We start from the raw sequence: 23,748 nt of genomic DNA, 5'->3' as shown, positions 1-23,748 counted from the left end.
ATTTGAATTTGCTAGATATTTTATCTCATGGTTATATTTGGCTCATGGATTTTTCAGGAAGAACACCACAGAGGTAAAGAATCCTTCTCATGTAGTATCAGTCATAACATACTACCAACATGACTTGTTATTGATGATGTTAACTGTGATTACCCGGTCAAGGTCGTGTTGGCCAGGTTTCTCCACTGTCTTTTTTTCCCTTTCCATGCTCTCTTCTTTGGTAGCCGGTCACTAAGTCCAGCCCACACTCTGGGGTGGGGAAGAGGGGGTGCTAAGCCTCACTTTCTGGAGTGGGGTTGGTCTACATGTATTATTTGGATTACTTCTGTAAAGATAATTTGTCTCTTTTCCTCCTTTATTTATTCACAATTTATTTGTATTAGTATAGACTCAAATATTTACTTCATACTTTGGGTTATGATCAAACCTGCATTGTTTATTATTTCACTCAAATTATTCCAGCTTTGGCCATGGCGAGCTCTTTTAGATTGGCTTCCGAGTACCTTTGATTTGTCCCCATTCTTTTGTGTTTGAGCTCTTCCTTACTTTCTGGCACTGCAAGATGCCCTGGGCCTATCTTATAGTTTCCCTGCCCCACTCCTGAAATTAATCATTTCCCCAAGGATTTCTATTTCTTTGGAATGATGGTTGCCAGAGCCTAGGATGGATCGTGGGTTGAGGGTGGAGGGAGTGGGGACAGTTAATGAGTATAAAAATATAGTTAGAATGAGTGAGATCTAGTATTTGAAAGCACAAAAGGGTGACTACAGTCAACAATAATTGATTGTAGATTGTAAAATAACAGATTGTAATTGAAATGTTTGTAACACAAAGAAATGATAAATGCTTGAGGTGATAGATGACCTGTTACACATTGTATGTCTGTATAAAAATATCTCATGTACCCCATAAATAGATATACCTACTACACACCCATAAAAATAAAATGTACTATTTAATCTTGGATTTAGAAAATTATAAATTTTTAGTTACTCAAAAAGTTAACAGAAGCGTTACATACTGACTGCTACACTTAAATTAATGCTGTTACTATTGTTATTATAAGAGTGTCAAAAATACCTGAGGTTCTTATTTTACATATTCAGAATGTTTCTTATACCTTGTACAACTATGTTTCTAATTGGACAATTCAAATTCGATAAAAACAGACTGTATGAAATTCAGTGAACTGTCAATTATTCATGTTCTTCAAGAGTGGCTGATGCTGAGATACTCCAAGAGTCTTTTAAAATGTATCTTTCGAAATTTATTTTTTATAAGGTATGCCTTGTCCTCTTTTCTCAAGGTAATACTGGGTTTCATTTTCCCAATATTCCATTCCCAATCTCTTGGCAATTATAGGTCAAGAGGAGAAAGTCTAGAAATAGGTCGGGTAGCAAGGTGGGATGGGAATGAGATAAAATATTGTGCATAGTTACCTAAAAAGTTGGTAACTTACGTGTAGCTAGCAAGTGTTGAATGTATAAGCCACACAAGTGATTTATCTTCCTTTCTCATTTTCACTAAAATATTATGTCTTGGCTTCCATACCTCCTGTTCCTTATGTGATATACTGCAAAGCCCATTGCTTGCTGCCAGCTGCCTCCCACTGGTCAGTTCGTGGAAGAGATCCAAGAATAGTTCATCACTGTCTTAAACAATGCAAACTTTAACCTTCAGAGCCAGACCTGGAGGCCTGGCCCAAGTCCTGATACAATTATCTCTGATCCTGGAAGCAAAAACATTGTCCCATCCTCTATGGTCTTGTACCATTTAGTTAATCTAAAGGCAACGTTGACAAATATAAACATTCAGAACATCGCCTGGGATGTAGTCAAGTGTCATAAATAAATCATTTCTATTATTTTCTGTTTTGCATGCAACAATGAGTGCCTGAGTGGAACCAGAGATTGCAAATCCAGTTAGGAAACAGCGTTCTGACTTTACTAAATATTGTGAATAAACTGTATTAGGAGTAATGTGTGTGTGGTATCTCATTTGTCATACCAGATGGTCCCCTATCCCTCTTAAAGTCATCTGCTCACCTGACCCATAGCAGTGGGACCATCTTGGGCCATTTTTCTTATTTGGTCCAGAAGGAGAATATGATTTCTTTATATGCACTGGTCAGGATCTGCATGCTCCCAAATTCAATTTGATTCAATAAGTAGTTATTAAGCACCTATTATGGGGCAGGTATTGTGTCAGGAGCAGAGATAGACAAATGAAGAATAGTTTGTACCTTCATGGAACTCTCAGTTAAGCATGATGCAGACATGTAACCAATTAGCCACAATTTGATGCAGCCAGGGGAGCAGGAAGAAAGGCAGTGAGGGATTCATTCAGAAGCCTGGAGCAGGGAAGGCTGTATGGGAGGTTACACCAAAGGTGTCTGAAGGATGAATAGAACTTAATCAGGCAGAGTTTTAGGTTGGGGAATAGGCAATACAGTTAGAGGAAACCGTAGAAGCATAAACAGAGGCATAAGGTGTGTGCTATGAAGCTTAATATTAAGACAATCAGCTCTGAGATGCTGAAATCTCAGTACACAAGAGTATCAGAAATCTCATTCTTTCACCCTCACCTGTTACTTGAAAAGGAACTGTCTAATTGAGATTCAGGCAGTATACAGTGGCCAAGAAACCAGGCTGTCTAAACCTGGGGAGACCTGGTAAACAAAAGTGACTATTGGGGTCATTTATTAAATAGAATATTTGACTTAGTATACTAGGAATCCAAACTAAATTGGTTTAAAGCTAAAAGGGGAGTTTTTAGGAGCTTAGTAACCTAAAGAGACAAGAAGAGCTAAGTGTCCCTAAACCTCAGGAACACCTGGAACGAGGGCCCTGGTGCAATCAGTCTCATCTTCTCCATCTCTCATTGCTGGGTACCAGCTTCATTTCTTCTCAGTTGGCTGCTGCTTACATTTCTCTGCAGAAAACTTGGTTGTTTGAAGCTCCCACACTTCCAATCTCACAACTTTAGCCTTCTGAGAGAAATCTAGCTGCACAGAGTCAAAAACCCAGAGAAAGGGACTTGAATATTATACCGATGACTTGTCCAATTTCTGTGACTAGCTGAGGGAACATTGCAACAGGCTGAAGCTCCCAGGAAAGGAGGAGTGGAGCTGAGAATAAGGTGCCTTGGGTGTTTAGGAACTTCAAAGCAAAAGAACTATAGCCACTGAGTAAAACAACTGCTTACACAGATTGAATATAAGACATGTTCTCAGATAAAAACTTGAAAATCCAAATTGATGAAGGTTAACTAGGAAAAGGTCTTTGGAAAGCACTGGGGGTAAAAAGCAAAGAGTCAAATGTCTCCATGCGAGCAAGTGCAAGATGACTTGGAAGATACAGATAGATCAAAGTCCCAGCTATCATTCAAAGGCCTTACTATTGGCTTTTATCTCCTATGGGCACAAAAGGTCAACAAAACATCTGGCTTTACTAAGTACTATACTGAAGCTGAGCCAGAGACCTTATCCCTATTTGCCCCAAATCATGAGGCAAACACCACTATGTAGATCTGGTGCCTAAACCTAAAGGCAGAAATCATGAATACCCAGAAGTGATCAACACAATCTAGGGAGTGTGTGTGTGTGTATAGAAGGGGTAGTTGTGCTATGACAAGAGGCAGCATAATATGTATCCTGGAAAGGCTGCCCTGGAAAGTAGGATACCACTGGCTATGTCACCTCAGATAAATCACTTGACCTCACTTTGTCCACATTCTTTCATTGCTGAAATTAAAGGATTAGACAAAATGATTTCCTAAATTCCCACAGCTTTCTCTTCTTCAACCTGAAGATTTTTCAAACATGTACCTGCAAATTATGCTTAACCATAAGACAACTTGGTCTGTTTTCAACTCATTTTTATAGCCACTTATATGGATAGGGTTCCAGAAGGAAGATATGGCAAACTCAAAACAGGACAATTTTAGAAAAGGTGGTCAAGGCATAGGGCCATAGGGCAGTGGCTCTCTAAGCCTCCCACCCTAGCATCACTTGGGAACTTGTTAGAAATGCAAATTCTCAGTGCCAATATCAGACCCATTGAGTCAAATTCTGCAGTAGGGTAACCTATAGTTTTAGGAGCCTTTCAGGTGATTCCAATGTAAGTTAAAATTTGAGAAACACTGTATGTGAGAAATCATAGAGGGTAGGGCAGTATTCAGGTTTAACTACAGCTCTTACTAAACGTAGGCCTGAAGGGATGAAGGGATAGAGTGATTAGAAGAATCTGGGGCCAGGCACGGTGGCTCATGACTGTAATCCCAGCATTTTGGAAAGATGAGGCTGGTGGTCACCTGAGGTCAGGAGTTTAAGACCAGCCTGGCCAACATGATGAAACCCCGTCTCTACTAAAAATATAAAAATTATCGTGCTGAGGCAGGAGAACCTCGTGAACCCGGGAGGCGGCGGATGCAGTGAGCTGAGATCATGCCATTGCACTCTAGCCTGGGCGACAGAGCAAGACTCTGTCTTGGGGAAAAAAAAAAAAAAAAAATCTGGAAGGAGAGGGTTGCTTGACTTGGGTCACGACCTTTAATTAAGGCAGGCACCCAGTTAGGGGTCTTGGGAATACTCCCTTCCTTTGATGTCCCACAGGAACTCCCTGTTGGTTAGTAAACCAAAACCAGGAGATAAGACAGCCTCTTTCTTTACAGGTTCAGCCCCCAGAGAAAGTCGGGGGGAAAAAGTGGAAAGAGGATCTGGAGGAGTAAAGAAAAGCCGTCCAATATTCTGTTTCTACAACAATGCTATGACACAAAGTCAGGGGTTAGATCATATGATCTCCTAACCCCCTACTAGCTCTATGATTGATTGGTAATTCTTCCAAACAAGCTCATGTAAATTTTATATTGGCCCTAAAACTAGTGCTATTTTCAACTCTTCTTTTATAAGTGTGTTTCTTTTGAAGATCCAAGACCTTTTCCATGACTAAGATATTATAATCACTAAAGAAACGTTGAAGACAGAAATGTAACCCTGGATTTTTCACTTGATGTTGGTTGGCAGCCATAATTATTACTCTGTCATTTTTTCTTACAAAAAGAGATAAAATAGCAATAACTCAACAAAATATTATATGAACAGTTATATTTCATCTTATTTTAAAACTCATATTCTGCTGATTTCAGTGGCAACAAATATTTCCTTGTAGTAGGATTATTTATTGTCATCAGTTTTGGTAGGTTTTTCATAGAAACCCACATGAAATCTGGTTTAAGGGTTACCCTCTTCTTAGGTAAACACACGGCCTTGAAATAACTGACAAGGGTCAGCATGGTGGATAGCCAATGCACAAGCAATAGCAACTCTTCGTTTCAGTTTATTCTCTGAAAGCCGTAGCTCCTCAGCACAATTCCGTTGTACTTATCAGGTATTACTCCTTACAGTTCTAACAGCTCTTAAATCATGTAATAAATAAATATGTTTTTAAAATAACTTGGCTGTTGGTTATATTATTATCTATATTTTTGTATGCCATATATTTATATTTTAAAAGTTTTTCAAGACTTGCTTATTATCTTTTTACAAATGATAATTACATGTCTATTATCTGAAAGCTAAATTTTTGAGGATATAAATCTTAATTATTTAGGTAGTTTTACATGCATATTAAAACAACATGAAAAATACCTTTTAATGTTTTTTCAACTGTTATTTCAGATTCAGAGGACATGTGCACATGTGTTATCTGGGTACACTGCTTGATTCCGGTTTGGGGTATGAATGATCCCATTCCTACTGATCACAGTGCCCAACATTAAGTTTTAACTCTTTCCCCCTTCCTCCCTCTAATAGTCCCCAGTATCTATTGCTGCCATCTTTGTGTCCGTGAGTACCCAATATTTAGCTCCCACTTATAAGAGAGAACATGCAGTATTTGAAAAAGCTTTTAATTTCTAATTCATTTTTTATTTATCTAAAATCTATATCTGAAAGAAAGGAGTACTAATGGTTATATTTCTGTTATAAACATCTTATCCCTAAAATAGTAGTAATCTATCTAGAATACAATTTATCTTCTCTACCTGAAACCAACTTTGAAATTAAAGGTTATATCACTGCTACCTATTTTTTTTTTTTCCTTACAAAAGGCAAATGAAAACAAATCTTTTATTTATTTATTTATTTATTTATTTATTTATTTATTTATTTATTTTTTGAGACGGAGTCTCGCTCTGATGCCCAGGCTGGAGTGGTGCAGTGGCCAGATCTCGGCTCACTGCAAGTTCTGCCTCCCGGGTTTATGCCATTCTCCTGCCTCAGCCTCCTGAGTAGCTGGGACTACAGGCGCCTGCCACCTCGCCCGGCTATTTTTTCTGTAATTTTTTTTTTTTAGTAGAGACGGGGTTTCACCGTGTTAGCCAGGATGGTCTCAATCTCCTGACCTCGTGATCTGCCCGTCTCGGACTCCCAAAGTGTTGGGATTACAAGCTTGAGCCACTGCACTCGGCCAAATGAAAACAAATCTTAAAAGTCTTTTTAATAATTATTAGTCAAAAGCTTTAGCCATCTGTGCTGGAAATCTTGTTCTATGGACTAGAAAAACGACTGCTACCTATTTTTACAATGTAAAAATAAAAATGCCTACTATTTAATTTAGCACCCACTATGCACAAAAAACCTTATGTATATTATCTCCAGACCTCACAATACTTGTGAGTGTATTTTACTATCCCCATTTCACAGATGAGGAAAGTGAATTTCCAATAGCCTAAGTGTTGATGAAAACTCAGGTGTGTCCAATTCCAAAGCCCATATTCTCTCCAGTGTCTCTCACTCTTCTTCTGTCTCACCTAATCAGTTTTACTGAGCTCCTTCTGGAGGCAAAAATGTTACAATCTTGCTGGGAAGATAACATATATTTCCCCAAATGCTTAAATACATTAAGGTGAGCAATTCAGTAGCACAGAAAATAAGGATAATTATTATTCAAAAAGTGGAGAGATTAATTTCAGCCTGGAAGGAAAAAAACAAAAAAACAAAAAACCTTCATGGAGGACAATGGATTCAAACAGATCAAAAAGCAAAGCAAGGTTTGGATAGGAGGAGAGCCTAGGGCAGCTTCCAGCACAGGAAAGGGTGGATTTTGCCCTTTTAATTGTGGAGAGCAAACAACGTGTTTAAGGTGTTTTGTAGAGGGATGATGGCTTGAAAGCAGAATTTCAGGAAGGCAAAATTGGCGAGAGGGTAGGATACTCACTACAGAGAGAACCTGGAGGGAAGATAACTGTTTGGAAGTTGTTAATCCAAAATGTAGTCTTTAGGGGAGCTGGAATGTCCCCTTTAGAAACTTGTATTGTAGTAGAATCATTCTTTTCTCTGGCTAGGATCTCGGCATTCACATGATGATGGTAGAAAGAATATTAATAATAGTATTAATAATAATGGTGTTAAGAACATAAACAATGCACAATGGTCATACCTTGTACATGTAAGCCAATTATAATTATTCTTCCCTGTCATGACCTTGTGCAATGCAACTACAGTGCCACTTCCCCTGGGCCTCCAAATGCCAGAGGAGCTCCCTGGTTATACTTGTCAAGCACATGTTTTGGATTCATATACTAAAGAAGTGGTTGGGATCAAGACACATTTTCTCTGGTTCCCTTACCCCAAATAAAATATCATCCTTAACACTTGCTTGTTTCTATCCTTTCGGACCCTGTATCTCCCTCCAGCATCAAGCTTTAACCCTCAGTCCTGCCCAAGAATAACCCCTCTCCCTCAACTGTGGCTCCAAACACACCCAGGTCTTATTAAGTCTAAAGTTGTTTTCCTAATTCCAGCTACCTCTTACCTTGTCCAGACCTAGAACCTGTCTACTCAGCCTTGTTACTCTTTACACCTCTGTCATCTGTAGAATTAGATTGTGGAGTAACTTTGATAATTTCGGCTGAACATTTATAGAAATCCGAAATGGATGTTTAAGTATTCCTAAGATACTTATGAAACATCTTTTAAATCTATTTTGCTGATTCTAGATATGAATCAGCAGAAATATCACAAAATTGCATTTAAAGTTTTCTTTGTGTGTGATAGTCCTGGTCTTTAAATAATTTCCCACATAATAGTAAGTGCTTTTCATTGCAAAAGAACAAACAACAATTAAAAAAAAAAATCTCAGCCCAGTTATCAACTCCTTAAAATATAGTTAATATGGCTATCTTAGACTTCTGTCCTGTGTTTAGCTACCCAGCACCCAACCCTCTTCCTGCTTAGGGGGACGTCCCCCTCCCTCATTATATAACTCTTAACGGGAAACAGTGCCAGTGCCCTACATCCTACAATGGAAGCTGAAGGAAGCCAAATAATTCTGCTTGCTCTTAGCAATAAGGTGTAGGTATGACTTGGTTTCAGCCCATCGGATGTTCCTATCCAGTCTTAGAATCTCCTGGAAGCCAGGATGGTTAAAGTCCTACATTACCAGTAGCAACAGGATGTTGGGTAGTGATGGAAATGGCAGCGTCTCAGCCAGACTGTTACAGCTGTATGGCTTTGAAGGCCACTTGGTTCCTGCACATTTTCCAAGGCTCTGTGACCCTCTCCTCCCAAGGCCAGTCAGTAAATCTCCATTTTGCTTAACAGCCCTAGGGTAGCATTTCAGTGGCTTGCAACCAAAAGTCCTGTCTGATACCTACTTTATAGGACCTTCCCATGCACCCAACTCTGCAGCCCCTTCCTCATCTATTCCCCTTCTTTCTGATGTCTTCACTCACTAGTTATCTTTGTATTACAACTATCTCTATGGGTGACAGTTCTCAGACAGGGACCTCTTGAGAGCATTTAGGAACATTTTCTGGATTTCCCACCAGCTTCCCTGTAACAGCCCAGTGACAGACACCTTTAAGGGAGTGTAGCTGGCTGTTGCCACTGATGAGCACCTGGTGGCAAGTTTTCTTGTGTAAGAGAGCTGGTTGATTCCCAACTGAGGGTAGAGAGAATCTCTTAGATGTACCAGTATCACTTCTCTCCCATATCACTCCAGTCACTATGATAATGCCAACAGCAAGTGGAGATTCATTTCTATTCAGTGAAAAGGCTAGTCTTAATGGTTCTGAAATAATTCAGTTTAACCCAAGAAAACAAAAATAAATTTAAGATTCACTTTAGAACATTTCTCAAAGAGATCAGCCAACTAAATTGAAGCAAAATAGATAAGAAAATGCTATGCTGTATTCTAGGAATACAGTTAATCAAGGAGGTGAAAGTTCTCTACAAGGAGAATTATAAAACACTGCTGAAAGAAATCATACATGACATAAATGAATGGAGAAACATCCCATGCTCATGGATTGGAAGAATCAATATCATTAAAATGGCCACATTGCCCAAAGCAATTTATAGATTCCACGCTATTGCTATCAAACTATCAATGCCATTTTTTCACAGATTTGGGAAAAGCTATTCACTATTCTAAAATTTATATGGAACCAAAAAAGAGCCCAAATAGCCAAAGCAAGACTAAACAAAAAGAACAAAATCAGAGGTATCACATTACCTGACTTCAAACTAATGCTACAAGGCTACAGTAAACAAAACAGCATGGTACTGGTTCAAAAACAGACACATAGACCAGTGGAACAGAATAGAGAACCCAGAAATAAAGCTGCACATCTACAACCACCTGACCTTTGACAAAACTGACAAAAATAAGCAACAGGGGAAAGGATCCCTATTCAATAAATGGTGCTAGAATAACTGGCTATCCATATGCAAGAGAATGAAACTGGACCCATACCTATCACCATATACAAAAATTAACTCAAGATGGATCAAACACTTAAATCTAAGACTTCCAACTATAAAAATCCTAGAAGAAAACCTAGGAAATACCCTTCTCAATATTAGCCTAGGCAAAGAAGTTACAGCTAAGTCCCCAAAGGCAACTGAAAAAAGAATTGACAAATAAGACCTAATTAAACTGAAGAGCTTCTACACAGAAAGAAAACCTATTAAGGGAGTAAACAGACAGCCTTTAGAATTGGAGAAAATATTCACAAACTATGTATCTGACAAAGGTCTATTATCCAGAATCTATAAGGAACTCAAATCAACAAGAAAGAAGCAAATAACATCATAAAAGATGGGGAAAGGATATGAACAGACACTTCTGAAAAGAAGACATACAAGGAGCCAAGAAATATGTGAAAAAAATCTTCATCATCACTAATCAAACGAATGCAAATCAAAACCACAGTGACATACCATCTCACATCAGTCAGAATGGCTTTTGTTAAAAAGTCAAAAAATAAGAGATGTTGATGAGGCTGCAGAAAAAATGATATACTTATATACCATTGGTGGGAATGTAGATTAGTTCAATCACTGTGGACAGCAGCTTGGAGATTTCTCAAAGAACTGAGAGTTGAACTAGAATTCAACCCAGCAATTCCACTACTGAGTATATACCCAAAGGAAAATACATTGTTCTACCAAAAAGATATGTGCATCCATATATGTTCATCGCAGCACTATTTACAATTGCAAAGACATAGAATCAACTCAGGTGCCCATCAATAGTGGGTTGGATTTTTAAAAAAAGTGGTACAGATACACTATGGATTATACAGCCACAAAAGAGAATGAAATCTCCTCCCGTGCAATAACATGGATACAGCTGAAAACCATTACCCTAAGTGGACTGATGCAGAAACAGAAAAATACCACATGTTCTCACTTGTAGGTGGGAGCTAAACATTGTGTAGACATGGTCATAGAAATGGGAACAATAAACACTGGGGAAGACAAGAGGGGGAAGGATGGGAGGGCGATAAGGTTGAAAAAATGACCTATTGGGTACTATGCTCACTACCTGGGTGACAGATTCATTTGTACTCCAAACCTCAGCATCATGCTATATACCTTTGTAACAAACCTGCACATGTATCCCCTGATTCTAAAATGAAAGTTGAAAAAAGAAAAAAGAAAAGTCTATGCTGTATGAAGAAAACAAAACTAAAAGTGCTTTTTGGCCTGGTATAAATCTATAGTTTAGCTATTCCCAGAGTAATAAACAAAGTTCCAAATGTTGTACCTTTGAATAAATCTCTTTCTTTTAGGTGGCAAGATGTTGGCATTAAGACTATAAGACTACTTTGCTTTCTATAATACATATCTATTTCTCCAAAAACACATACAAATAACTTAATGGCATTTTAAAACTCATTTTAGATGCAGTGGGAGTGCTTATGCTTGAAATAATATCTTACTCAAATAAGCAACTGATTTTAATTTGTTTTCTATTTCTGGATTTTCATATGTTGAGCTTGCTTCCCTGAATCACCCTGTTTGTTTTTATTAAGCTTTCACAGTGACTTTTCTTCTATTTGAACCTTTGTTTCTTTTGTCCCAAATTCTTGGTTTCCTTGTAACTTGAACTAGGTTATTTACCTACATACAAGTGTATACAAAGAGTACTAAAATCCTTGTGAACCTTGTGACATCACCACCATCCTCTTGCAATGTCACCAGCACTCTGACAAGTTTGACAAATACTCCCTATGGACTATAGAAACTACAAATTCTCTACTTACAAATTCCTCCCTGGTATGCTGCCCTGGAACACCTCTTCCAAATGGCCCTGGTGATTTTCTTGATTGGTAGATTTGACAATGCATTAATAAGGCAGTCTCGTAATTCATTAGAGTTCAAAACTCAATTTAGAATAAATCAAGAAACCTGTGGCTACTGGCCTATTCTGTAATGACTAATTAATTAATAAGTTATGGATGCCTACTGTGTGCCTAGCAGTGCCTGCCCCTCTGCTAAGCACAGGGAAGAACAAGAAGGCATGGTGCTTGCCCTCATTTTTTTATGGTCCAGGAGGGGAAAAGCCAATTATACAAGCAATTTCTATAAAGAGTGCTAAATGCCAAGGGGTGGACAAGCCAGCCTTTACTCTGGGAGGCAATTCACTGCACAGCCCCTTGCCAGTACTAATGGTCCATAAGTATCTTCTCTTTGGGGAAGTGGGCTTTTAAACTGTAACCCTATGGCTCAGTTCACAAAATATTTATGCCTTGTTCATTAGCAGAAAGAAATAAATGGGCAGACGAGCATGCCAGGATACAGCTAATGCTATTAGCATATACAAATTTGTCACCCAGGGGAGGAGCACCAGTCAGGAACTGGCAGAGACAGCTGCTTAGGCAGCTCTGCTGTGATTTAAGCCACAATCTAAATGAAACTATTCGCAAGTTTCTGCCTCTGGGGATATAAGCTAAACAACCAGCATCAGTTTGTTTTCATAATTGTTATGGGTATCCACAACTGCCAGGTAGATGGGCTGAAATAGTTATTGGACCTAAATCCACAATGGTGAGTACCAGCTCCACACTCATAGAAGCCTCTTTCTCACTTACCTAAGTCCTACCATCCCTTTAAAGTCCAGTTCAAAACCTAACACCAATCTGGGTCAAAGCCCACTTCCAAGGCACTCACTGCCATTTGAAAGGATTTAAGTAGAGAAGTGGAATAATTGGATCTGAGTTTTTAGAAGATCACTGTGTAACGTGGAGAGTGGACTGAGAGGAAGTAAAACTGGAGGTAAAATGACTTGTTAAGAGAACACTGGATGTCTAGGGGAGAGATTATAGTAGCCTTGAAGAGGTGGCAGCAATGAGGTTGAAGAGAGGTAAGTTGAACGGTATCACAGAGATGGAATGGATATAACTTGGTAAATAATTGGACATGGGTGTAGAAATGAGGGTGAAAGAGGGGTCAAGAATAAGCATCAGTTTCTGTCTTGGACAACTGAATTGATAAAACACCATTCACAGAACTAGAAGGAGGACCTGGTTTGTGGGAAGGGTGATGAATGCAGTCTTAGACGTGGTGAGTTTAAGTGCATGAAACTCATCCAAGGAGAGATGTTCAGTGGGCAATTGGACACATGGGTCTAGAGTTCGGAAGACAGATTTGGGCTGGAGACAGATTTGAGGGTCATCAGTATGTGGACAAGTCATCGAAGCTATGGGAGGGCTTATACGTTGAATTGTGTTCCACTCTCTCTCCCCTCCGTCAAATTCACATGTTAAAGTTCTAACCCTCAGTACCTGAGCATGTGACCTTATTTAGAGATGACACCTTTACAGAGGTGATCAAATTAAAATGAGGTCATTAAAGTGGGCCTTAATTCCATATGACCAGCATCCTTCTAAAAAGGGAGAATTTGGGCACACACGCCCATGGGGAGAACACCATGTAAAGATGAAGCCAGAGAAAGAATGGATGCTTTTATAAGCCAAGGAATGCCAAAGATTGCCAAAAAACCGCTAGATGCTATGGGGGAGGTGGTGGAACAGACTGCCTCCCACAGGCCTCAGAAGAAAGCAACCCTGTGGATACCTTGACCTCGGACTTCCAGCCTTTGGAACTATGAGACAAACTATTTCTGTTGTTTCAGCCACTGTGTTTGTGGAACTTTGTTACAGCAGCCCTAGCAAACTCATACAGGAGGGGATATCACCCAGAGGGAAAATGTTGACTCAGAACTGCAGATAACAAGGACTGAGACTCAATAAACCCAGTAATTAAAAGGAAAGCAGCCCAAAAGGTGAGAAAAAAAAAAAAACCCAGGAAATTATAACAATACAGAAATCAAAGGAAAAGAATGGGAGAAGGTGACTATGGTACAAGTGTGACTTTAGCGACATGACAGTCATTGCTGACTTTGGAAAGAGCACTGTTGGTGGAGTAGCAGGGGCAAAAGCCAGACTGGCCTTTATTGAGAAACAAGTGGAGGATGAGAAAGCGCATGCAGGAAGTATAGACAGGACACAAATGCAAAGATCAGGGAAACACTTTTCCATGCAGAGATTTTGAAAACACAGAAATTGTGTTAATTTAAGGAGTCGATAAACCATCTCAAATCTGTTATGTAGGAGGTGGGGATGGACATGTATGCAGATGGATGGATGGATGGGAGAAAAGATGGCATATGGAAGATTCAGATAATTCAGGGTAGTTTTATCAGAAAAAAATAATCTTTTATTCACAGTACAAAAGATTTATAAAAATCAGGCATGGTTTTGTAATTTAATAGAAAACAATGTAAAGCTTTCATTAAGCTCCTGGAAATCTTGCTACCCTGAGTTCAGGGAAACTGTTTTGGCATGTTTATCACCTCTCTGCTCCCATGATTGTTGCAAATGTTTAATCAAAATCCCCACCGTAAGGGTCATTTCTTAGCCAGAGATGAGGAAAAAATGATATTAAAGTATTTGTTCTGTTCCTTTGGTAAGCAAAAGAGAGTAAGTCACCTCCCAGGAGTACCATATTCACCCATGTGAGGCGAATTATGGCAGCTATGCAAGTATTAGAATGCTTAATGTGCTGTTGCTGACAGTTGAGCATAGAATATTTAAAATGTTTCTTGTAGAGGCAGCTCTTGCAGTTTGTTATGCATGCTCTCCTCTCAAAATCCTAAATTTATCTGGTAGAGTGAAAGATAATTCTTCTGATGTTCACACTGTCTGGAAGATGACTTAAATTTACTACATGGGCTTTAGAATAAGGTAAAAATGCTGCTGGCATTACCTTCTAAACATTCCTTGAATCTATCTCCTTTTGCCATCCTTACCCCTCCACTTGCCCACATGAGGCCCTTGCTGGCTATTCGTGAATGACTGGCTGCCACATGCTTCCAGCCTCCAGGACTGTAGAGAGGAGCTGCCATGTGAGGATAGAAGTTATCCAATTATCAGAGAAAAATTCTAGGGGAACTTTGACCCACACATCTATAGCCCAGAGGATAATTTTCTTTGTCACTGTTTGTTTTGGCTAGAGGAGATTTGGCAACACTTATTCATTCATTCATAAGGATTTATTGAGGAGTCTCTATGTTCCAGACATTGAACTAGACCATAAGACTAAGTTTCTGCCTCAGTTCACACTATATTAGGGAAAAGAGACTGGAAAACAGGTAAATTATAACCCAACACAAAATGTGCTAATATAATGACAAATGCTGGGATCAATAAAAATGAGAATCTGCAGGACTCTGAGCCTGGAGGGTGTGAGAAACTGGAAGAGCCCAGAAGTAAGAACAACTCTTACAGGGCAACCGCTTCTTGGGAAACAGGTCACAACCAGCAGGAAAACAGCCTGATGCCTGCTTGGGGTCTGTGAAGGCAACAATACCATCTGGACTCAATAATGGTGAAGCTAAGCCTTAATGAGGTTCAATTTGGGCTGTAAGACAAACTTTGGTTTTTCAACTTTAAAAACTCTATAACCACAGAACCTAACCCATCGGTTTCTCTCAGTTCAGAATTCACTTTGTCTCACAACTTTATTTTTCCTTGTTAATATATGAGCCAAACGTTGTAGGAGCATGGAAGACCATGCTATATATGCTTGTGTCTCCAACATCAATGCCTGGCACAGAAAACCTGGCGTGGAAGATCCTCCTGTAGAGAAGAAATGGAGAGTGAGTCTGGTGATGATCTCACTCATGCATCTGACAAATATTTACTGAGTGTATTTACTGAGTATCTCCTATGTGCCAGGCACTGTGATAGGTACCATGCAGACCTGATTTGATAAAACAGACATGGTTTCAGTCTTTGTAAGTTTAAAGTAAGTGAAAAAACACATAAGCGTATGGATAGAGCATGTGTAAGCAAATACATCAGCCAATAATGACAAGTTGTAAGTTCTGTGAAGAACTCAAGAGTGAGTAGTGATAGGTAAAAGCAGAGTGGTGTCTAGTTACATAAGGTCATGCAGGGACACTTCTCTGAGGAGATTATGGGCAAACTGGGACTTAAAGGCTGAGGCATAAACAGAGGAAAGGGAGATTCAGGAAGCAGAAACTGCACATGCAAAGACCCTGTGGTGGGGAGAGTTTGGTGTGTTCTAGCAAGTAAATGCAGGCCGGTATAGTGTAGACAGAGTTCAGTAGATAAAGGAGAGAAGAATATAAGGTTTAAAACGAGACAGAAGCCAGATCTGTTTTGAGGTGGGATATCCAGGTACAAATCCCTACTAGGTAGCTGGAGAAATCTAACAAGGGTCTGGGTGAAGAAAACAGGGTTGGTCATACGAAGCTGGGTGTATTCCCATGTAAGAGACAATGGAAGGCGGGGTAAGAAATAAACTCTCTAAAGCTGTGAGTGTAGAGAAGATGCCCGCAGGTCCAGGATGAACAGCCTGGGGAACAGTCCTGGGAAATGCTGTTATCAAGGGGTGGAAGAAGTCGAGGCCAGCAAACAAAATAGTGTAGTCGTCAAAGGCAAAATCAGAGTCATAGAGCTGGGAGAATCTAAGAGAAGAATTAAAAAAAAAGAAAAAAAAAAAAAGGAGTTACTGTTTAATCACTTCCACGACTGCCAACAAAACAAGGAGATTGAAAGTGAAAGAAATGCCCATTTGCTATGGCAATAAGGACCTCCCAGGTGATTAATGAAAGTAGTTTCAGTAGAGAGGAGATGAAGAAGGTGGAAGGAAGAGGAATGGAGTCAGGGGCTTGAGGAACTGAAAGGTAAATAACATCAAAGTCGAGTGAAGTTAGTCAAGAAATGTGGGAGAGTTCCAGTTAGATGAAGTAACTTGGCCTCCCTCTTACTGTAAACAAAATAAAACTGGACAAAGCATATGAGGCAGCTGAGCTCAGGTACTGGTCACTGTGAGGTGCAACAGTGCAATCCCTAAGATCTTACAAGGTCAGCCTCATAATCTCCAGCTTTTCCTTGAGACAACATCTCAAGTGACACAGTGACAATGTCCTCACTGTGTTGCAGAAAGCTGGAGTCTGAGGTACTACCACTGAATAGAGGAGGCAGAGATTAAAGTTGGAGGCCAGATGCAGTGGTTCACACCTATAATCCCAGTAACTTTGGAGGCTGAGGCAGGAAGACCACTTGAACCCAGGAGTTCGAGGCTGCAGTAAGCTATGATTGTGCCACTGCCCTCCAGCCTGGGCAACAGAGCGAGATCCCATCTCTACAAAACAAAAACTTTGGGGAAGGAGCTGGCATTAGTGGGGCTGTCAGAGAGGAGGGAGCTGTAACTTCCCAGGCTATTACAAGCTAGTCTCAAGTCTCATGCCTGCCTTTTTCTCTAGCCTGGTTGATGACCGCTTCTTCCTACCCAGCAGTTGGGCCAACATTCTATGAACTCATATTCAAGCTTCAAGACTCAGTTCAAGTGTCACTTACCCATAGGGTCATTCCTTGGCCATTTTCCCTCCTCTGTGCACACTGCACTTACCTAACTACACCATATTCTACTGTAATTTCTGGTTTATTCATTTTTCTTCCTGGCTGTGAGCTTCTTAATAGTCAGGGCTCTGTCTTAGCTATTTCTGTATCTCCAGTATTGGCACTTAGTAGCTTTTCATGAGCATTTGTTGAGCTCTCTGACCCTTGGGGAGAAACTAAAGATAACATCTAATTATGCTCTACTGTGTTCAATAACTTTAATGTGCATATGTCTTATCTCCAACTACGCATGCTCAAGAAATATTTAAGTGACTAAATGAATAAATGAACAAGAGTAGCAATACCGTAATTAAGGACAAGGACCAATTTTGAATCTCTTATGCCTCCATGAAAGAATGTTGGGCACACACTAAATATTCAACAAATACTTGAGAAATTGGGTAATTAGCAGGAAAGTCAATAAACTCCAGATGCGTCAAGAGCTGCCTCACATTTGCATCTTTGAGATGTGAGCATGGGATGGAGACTGTGCTGATGGTAACTTTTAGATCTTTCATGAGCACCGCATGCCATTAACTCTGAGCTATCATATTTAAGATCTGGGCAGCAGGGGTTGGGTTGTTTTGGAGTCCCTGCTTCTCTGTCTTATGGGATAGTTGAGAACAACTGCTTACTATCTTGGGAAGCTGCCTGAGTTTCCTCCTTCTGGATGGAAACCATTAATAAACATGCTGAGTTGGTCTGATTAGCAGGTGCATGGAATAGATTTAGCTCTCAAGCCTTTTAAGCAAATCTTACTAGAGCATTTATATAATTTATTGTGTGTCTGACTCCATCGGGGGTTTAGATCAAAGTGAAATATCTGAGGTTTGATGTTGATAAAGGAGAAGTCTTACTGATGGCAAAAGGACAGCCTGTCGTACACTCCCCTGAGAAGATGGCAGTCTGTGCTCCTCCCTATGTTCCCTGTCCTCCCCCAACAATGGGCCACTCACAGTCAAAAACGTTAGTCACCCTATCCTCCTGGAGTCCCAGTTGTTCCAACGATACTTTGCAATTTCTTAGTAATTTGGGATAGCATTCTCTAAGAGGTATTTCTAAGGCAGCAATAGTCCGAGCAAACATTTTTCTACCTGAGATTCAGCACAAATTTCTATTTTTCCCAGAAGCTTCTGATACATAGCTTCCAAAGACTTTTGAAAATACAGCTTAACTTCCTGCATAGTCTCCTTAGAGCATAATTACTGCACCACAGCACAGCTGAAAGAGCCCAGACTTGGGAGTCAGGTGACCTGGAAGAGAAAGACAGCTCTGCCTCCCACTAGGATTGTGCTCTCGAGCAAGTTGTCTTTCCTCTCAAAGCCTCAGTTTCTTTATTGGCAAGGAGGAGATTAACATCTACCTAGTAAAGTTGTAAGGAGTAGATGATGTAATGTATCTTTGTGTTGTTATGTATTTTATGTGCAGAACATTATAATCCCTGTATTGGTGCCTTTTTACCTAGAAGGCTCTCAAAAAATATTTACTGACTGAATTTTACTTAAACTCAGAGCATATACCATAGGCAGTTTCTGACTTATAAACTGGGTTTTTCCAGCTCTAGATGCATTTCCCCACATAAACAAAGTTATAAATTGTGGTTTGGCTGCAGATTGGTACTAACATCCCATTATTGCTAAAATACTGTATACTGGCAGTGGGGAAACACATAAAATAAAACCAGTCATTAAGTAAGACAAGAACATATTGAATAAAAATGGTTTCATATTTATTTTGAGAGCGGTTGAGGAAAAGCAGATTTAATTTAAGGAGGAAGAAAAAGTTGTCGATAATTACTGGAGGGGATCTTCAGGGAAATTTCTGTGTATTTCCAAAAACTCTCAGTGTTGGTGCCCTGGATATTTATTCTGTTTAATTTCCCTTAAATCCTAGAACAGACTTCTTTGGTACAGGTTACCCATTAACATCAATTTTTGTCATCAACAATGACAAATATTTCTTTAAGCTGATACATGGTGAGGTTTCATGAGTAAAGTTATTTCTCAAAGAATAAGAAACAGACAAAAAGGACCAACAAATGACAGAATTTTTAATAATAACTAAGAACAAATTGAAAAAGAATTGGAAGTAAAAAGTCTTAAAAAGGAGGTGTGTGTGTGCATGTGACCATTCCCCCTCAGGCAACTGTTTTAATGAAGGGCCCTGCTGTCACAGTAGAGGGAAATGGCAGATGAGTTCTAGATCTCTGACAGGGCAACAGGGAGTGGTGGGTATGAGGTTTCAAACCAGACAGCTCCCCACAATGACTTCTGGGTGGTAGGTCAGCCATCAAGAGAACTTGGTTCCTGTTCTAAACAAGTGCAGATGAGGGGTTTGTAAGACAACATGTAAGGAGAAAGCTGTGTGACTTTGGGGTGACCATGGGATGTCACTTAAACGTTTTAGATTTGAGTGGTCTCATCCATAAAATAAGAGGGTGGGACCGGAAATGCTATGAAAATTTCACTTAAGCTTTTCAGATTTGAGTGTTCTCATCCATCAAATAAGGTAGGGCCAGAAATTCTATGAAAATTTCAGTCTAAACTTTTAAAATTTTATGAGGACCTTGTGACTTAATACCAGGTAGGGTGCTCTTTCTAGCTAAGTACAAATTAAAATCCTAAACTTTGTGAAGCCAATATGATTCTTCACTCTCACCTGCTTTAAAATGTGTCTTTCCTAAGCATCACCATGACAATTGAAAACTTTTCACTAAGAAAAGATTTCTCAGAATTATTCCTAGGCACAGGGCAAGACATTTCCAGGAAATATTAATGCATTTGGAACCTTCCCTAGAGCAAAACATCTTAGTGAGAACCCCTGAAAGAACAAGAAACAAACACTTTCCTTTCTTTTTTTTTAAACCGCGCACTTCATTTTTTCATTGTTAACTGCTGCTTTAAAGAGTGTATTTTCCAAGAGATACTTCAATAGGTTATGTGATAAATTAAATTTATGTACTAGCTGTTACCAAAGGACATAGTTTAAAAAAATCCATGGCCCACAATGTAAAATTGATCATCTTTACAAAACAATATTATGAGATTTTTAGAACCTCAGTTCTGCATATAGATGGGATAGAGGATTAGACTTGGAGCTTTTCTGACATTTTCTTAAAAAAAAAAAAAAAACTGCTCATAATCTTTACTGTTAACTACTGCTTCAAGGAGTGTATTTTTAAGAGAAATTTCAGTAAGTTATGTGATAAATTAAACTTATGTACTGGCTTTTACCAAAGGATATAGTTTTAAAAATCCATGGCATGCAATGTGAAATTGATCATCTTTACAAAACAATATTATGAGGCTTTTAGAACCTCAGCTGTACATATAGATAGGATAGAGGGTTAGATTTGGAGCTTTGCCTGAAAAGAACCTTATACCAAGTATTAGGATTCCCAGGGCTCAGTGACTGGTTTAACTACCCTTAACTGAGCACCTGACCCTAAGATATTTCTTTTGTTAAGTATCTCTTGATTTTCTACATTTAAAATTGGAAAATAACTACCATTTCTTTATACAAGCTCCTATTGCTATTCTCTTATGTTTTTATTGTGGCAAACTGTACATAACATAAAATTTATCATTTTAACTTTTTTAAGTGTAAAGTCCAGTTGAATTAAGTACATTCATATGGTTGTTCAACCATCACCAACATCTACCTCCAGAACTTTTTCAGCTTCTCCAACTTGAAACTTCATACCTATTCTCTTATTTTAATAGTACTTTTCTTGATCCACTTAGAGAACATCAACCAACAGAATTCTCATAACATATACTACCTTAGTGTGGTAGTAAGGGTATAATTTTCTAGAATTATGAAGGTGAAATTGACCCTTGCACATTGGCTAGTTTGATGTCAAATGTGCTACAAGACTTATATGTTAAATTGCGATGGTTAACTGCCCCCTTGGGTTACAATCAAAGGTGTGAATGTTTGAACTCTGTGATGTACATGCTCCCCTAGTAAAAAGCACAAGAGGATCCTTGCCCCTCTCAGTGAAAAATACTGAGCATCCCCTAAAAAGACCGACAAAGTTAAATATCTCCTGAAGACCAGCCTTCTAGGGAAGTGGATGAATCGGGTGGGCTGGTTGGGTCTTTCCAGCGCATTTGAGATTTTCTCCAGGCTCTACCTCTTTACTGTCTGGTGCCTGGTCACTGCCTATTTACTTTGAATTCCACTCTTTTTGTCTATTCCCTTTACTTGTTGCTTTGGATCATCCTTGCTTCCCTGCCTCTCCTTGCCCATATATGTTGAGGGGTCCCTTACCCCTCAACCACAGCCTCACCTTCATCTTAAATAAGGACTAAGTTCTCTTTTGCTCATCCCTTGACATTGTGGGTCAGCCTCCTTCACTCTTCTCCTGGCTATAGCTGACTAAACCTTAGCCCCTCTTCTTCCTCGCCCCATCCCCTTTCTCAAGTCCTCCTTCCTCTCAATCAGAGCCACAGACACTGCATTATACATTATGAAAATGTGGTTTTCGTTTTGCAAAAACAGCGTGAATGTTAAGTCAGATAATTTGACTGAGCCTTAGCTTTCGGATGATGATTTATAGGTTAGACTCTTTCCCATTCATAGGGAAACCCCATATTGGAAATCTGAGCTCAGCTTAACTGTACTTATTCTTAAAAAGAAAAAAAAAAAAAAATGACAGAGCTTCCTAATTAGAGATACCTTTATAGGCATTACACTCATTTGTTTATTCACTCACCCAAGAAACATTACTCAATACCCTGCACGTACTAGGGACTATCTTAGGTGCTCGTAAAATAGCTGTGAATAATGACGACCTTCACCTCACAGGGTTTAGACTTTAGGGAAATACAGACCAGAAAATAGGCAGTTGCAATAGTATGGATAAGCAGTGTGCTAGGAGTGGTAGAGTGGGTCTGTATAAGCCATAGTAGAGGCATTTAACCAGGCTGGGGGCTCAAGCAAGTCTTCTTAGGGAAGTGAAATCTAAGCAGGAACTCAGAGGAGGAGTTAGCCAAGCAATTAATAGGGAACCTGGGGCCGGGCACGGTGGCTCAAGCCTGTAATCCCAGCACTTTGGGAGGCCGAGACGGGCGGATCACAAGGTCAGGAGATCGAGACCATCCTGGCTAACACGGTGAAACCCCGTCTCCACTAAAAAAGACAAAAAACTAGCCAGGCGAGATGGCGGGCGCCTGTAGTCCCAGCTACTCGGGAGGCTGAGGCAGGAGAATGGCGTAAACCCGAGAGGCGGAGCTTACAGTGAGCCAAGATAGAGCCACTGCACTCCAGCCTGGGCGACAGAGCGAGACTCCGTCTCAAAAAAAAAAAAAAAAAAATAGGGAACCTGGGACATTCTGAATGCCATTTACAGGTCATGATAGTTTAGCTTTTAGTTTTGTTTTTCAAAAATTAACTGTTTCTGTTATTCAAAGAAGAAAATAAACTCTGACCTGATATGTAGACAACAGAAGGGACTTTAAAGATGCCATCTAAATTCAGTAGAGTCGGTTTGTTCTTGGGTTAAGTAATGATGGTGTCTTATGATGACAGTTGTTTTCTTTTTGCATTTCAGTAATAAAATCATATCAAGTGGGATCCAAGAGAAGATTTTAAAACTAGCCCTAAGTGTTTCTATCTGACATTTAGGATGTATTATTAGTATATGAGTAAAACAAATTGATCACATGACCAAGATTTTAAAATAAAATGTGAAAAGACCTTGTATGTATATTTGACATAAAGAATCCAGTCATCATGGCAGCTTACTGGCAAGATGTTCGAATAGGAACAGCTCTGGTCTGCAGCCTCCAGCGAGATCGACGCAGAACACAGGTGATTTCTGCATTTCCAACTGAGGTACCCGGTTCATCTCATGGACTGGTTGGACAGTGGGTGCAGCCCACGGAGGGTGAGCTGAAGCAAGATGGGGTGCTGCCTCACCCAGGAAGCAGAAGGGGTCAGGGGATTTTCCTCCCGTACCCAAGGGAAGCTGGGAGGAACTGTTCCGTGAGGAATGGTGCACTCCTGGCCAGATACTGCGCTTTTTCCATGGTCTTCACAACCCATAGACGAGGAGATTCCCTCTGGTGCCTATACTACCAGGGCCCTGGATTTCAAGCACAAAACTGGGCGGCCACTTGGGCAGATACAAAGCTAGCTGAAGGAGTTTTTTATTCATACCCCAGGGGCACCTGGAATGCCAGTGAGACAGAACCACTCACTGCCCTGGAAAGGGGGCTAAGGCCAGGGAGCCAGGTGGTCTGGCTTGGCAGGTCCCACCCCCATAGAGCCCAGCAAGCTAAGATCCACTGGCTTGGAATTCTCGCTGCCAGCACAGCAGTCTGAGGTGCACCTGGGATGCTTGAGCTTGGTGGGGGGGAGGGGCATCCGCCCTTGCTGAGGCTTGAGTAGGTGGTTTTACTCTCACAGTGTAAACAAAGCTGCTGGGAAGTTCATTTGAACTGGGTGGAGCCCACCACAGCTCAGCAAGGCTGCTGTGGCCACATTGCCTCTCTAGATTCCTCCTCTCTGGGCAGGGCATCACTGAAA

The 23,748-nt window shown here is 40.0% G+C and overlaps 1 protein-coding gene across 9 annotated transcripts in view; it reads right to left on the bottom strand.

The window, feature by feature from the left end:
• SLC35F4 (solute carrier family 35 member F4) overlaps positions 1 to 23,748 on the bottom strand; it is a 294,434-nt gene that overhangs the window by 32,319 nt on the left and 238,367 nt on the right. Inside the window, exons 2-3 of one of the 9 annotated variants that reach the window (XM_026456169.1) lie at positions 8,859 to 9,071; positions 7,218 to 7,347 (exon numbers count right to left, since the gene is read on the bottom strand). The exons of 6 other annotated variants lie outside the window; for them this stretch is intronic. The gene's annotated coding sequence lies outside the window, so the exon portion shown is untranslated. Of the gene's footprint in view, positions 1 to 503; positions 1,648 to 7,217; positions 7,348 to 8,858; positions 9,072 to 23,748 lie in introns of those variants that run through there. 2 more of the 9 variants (XM_026456172.1, XM_026456171.1) reach the window with 2 other exon arrangements.

This window comes from Piliocolobus tephrosceles, chromosome 6 (assembly GCF_002776525.5).
Source record: "Piliocolobus tephrosceles isolate RC106 chromosome 6, ASM277652v3, whole genome shotgun sequence".
Taxonomy (NCBI): domain Eukaryota; kingdom Metazoa; phylum Chordata; class Mammalia; order Primates; family Cercopithecidae; genus Piliocolobus; species Piliocolobus tephrosceles.
The sequence above is the reverse complement of the archived record's forward strand: the minus strand, read 5'-3'. Positions and strand labels throughout refer to the sequence as shown.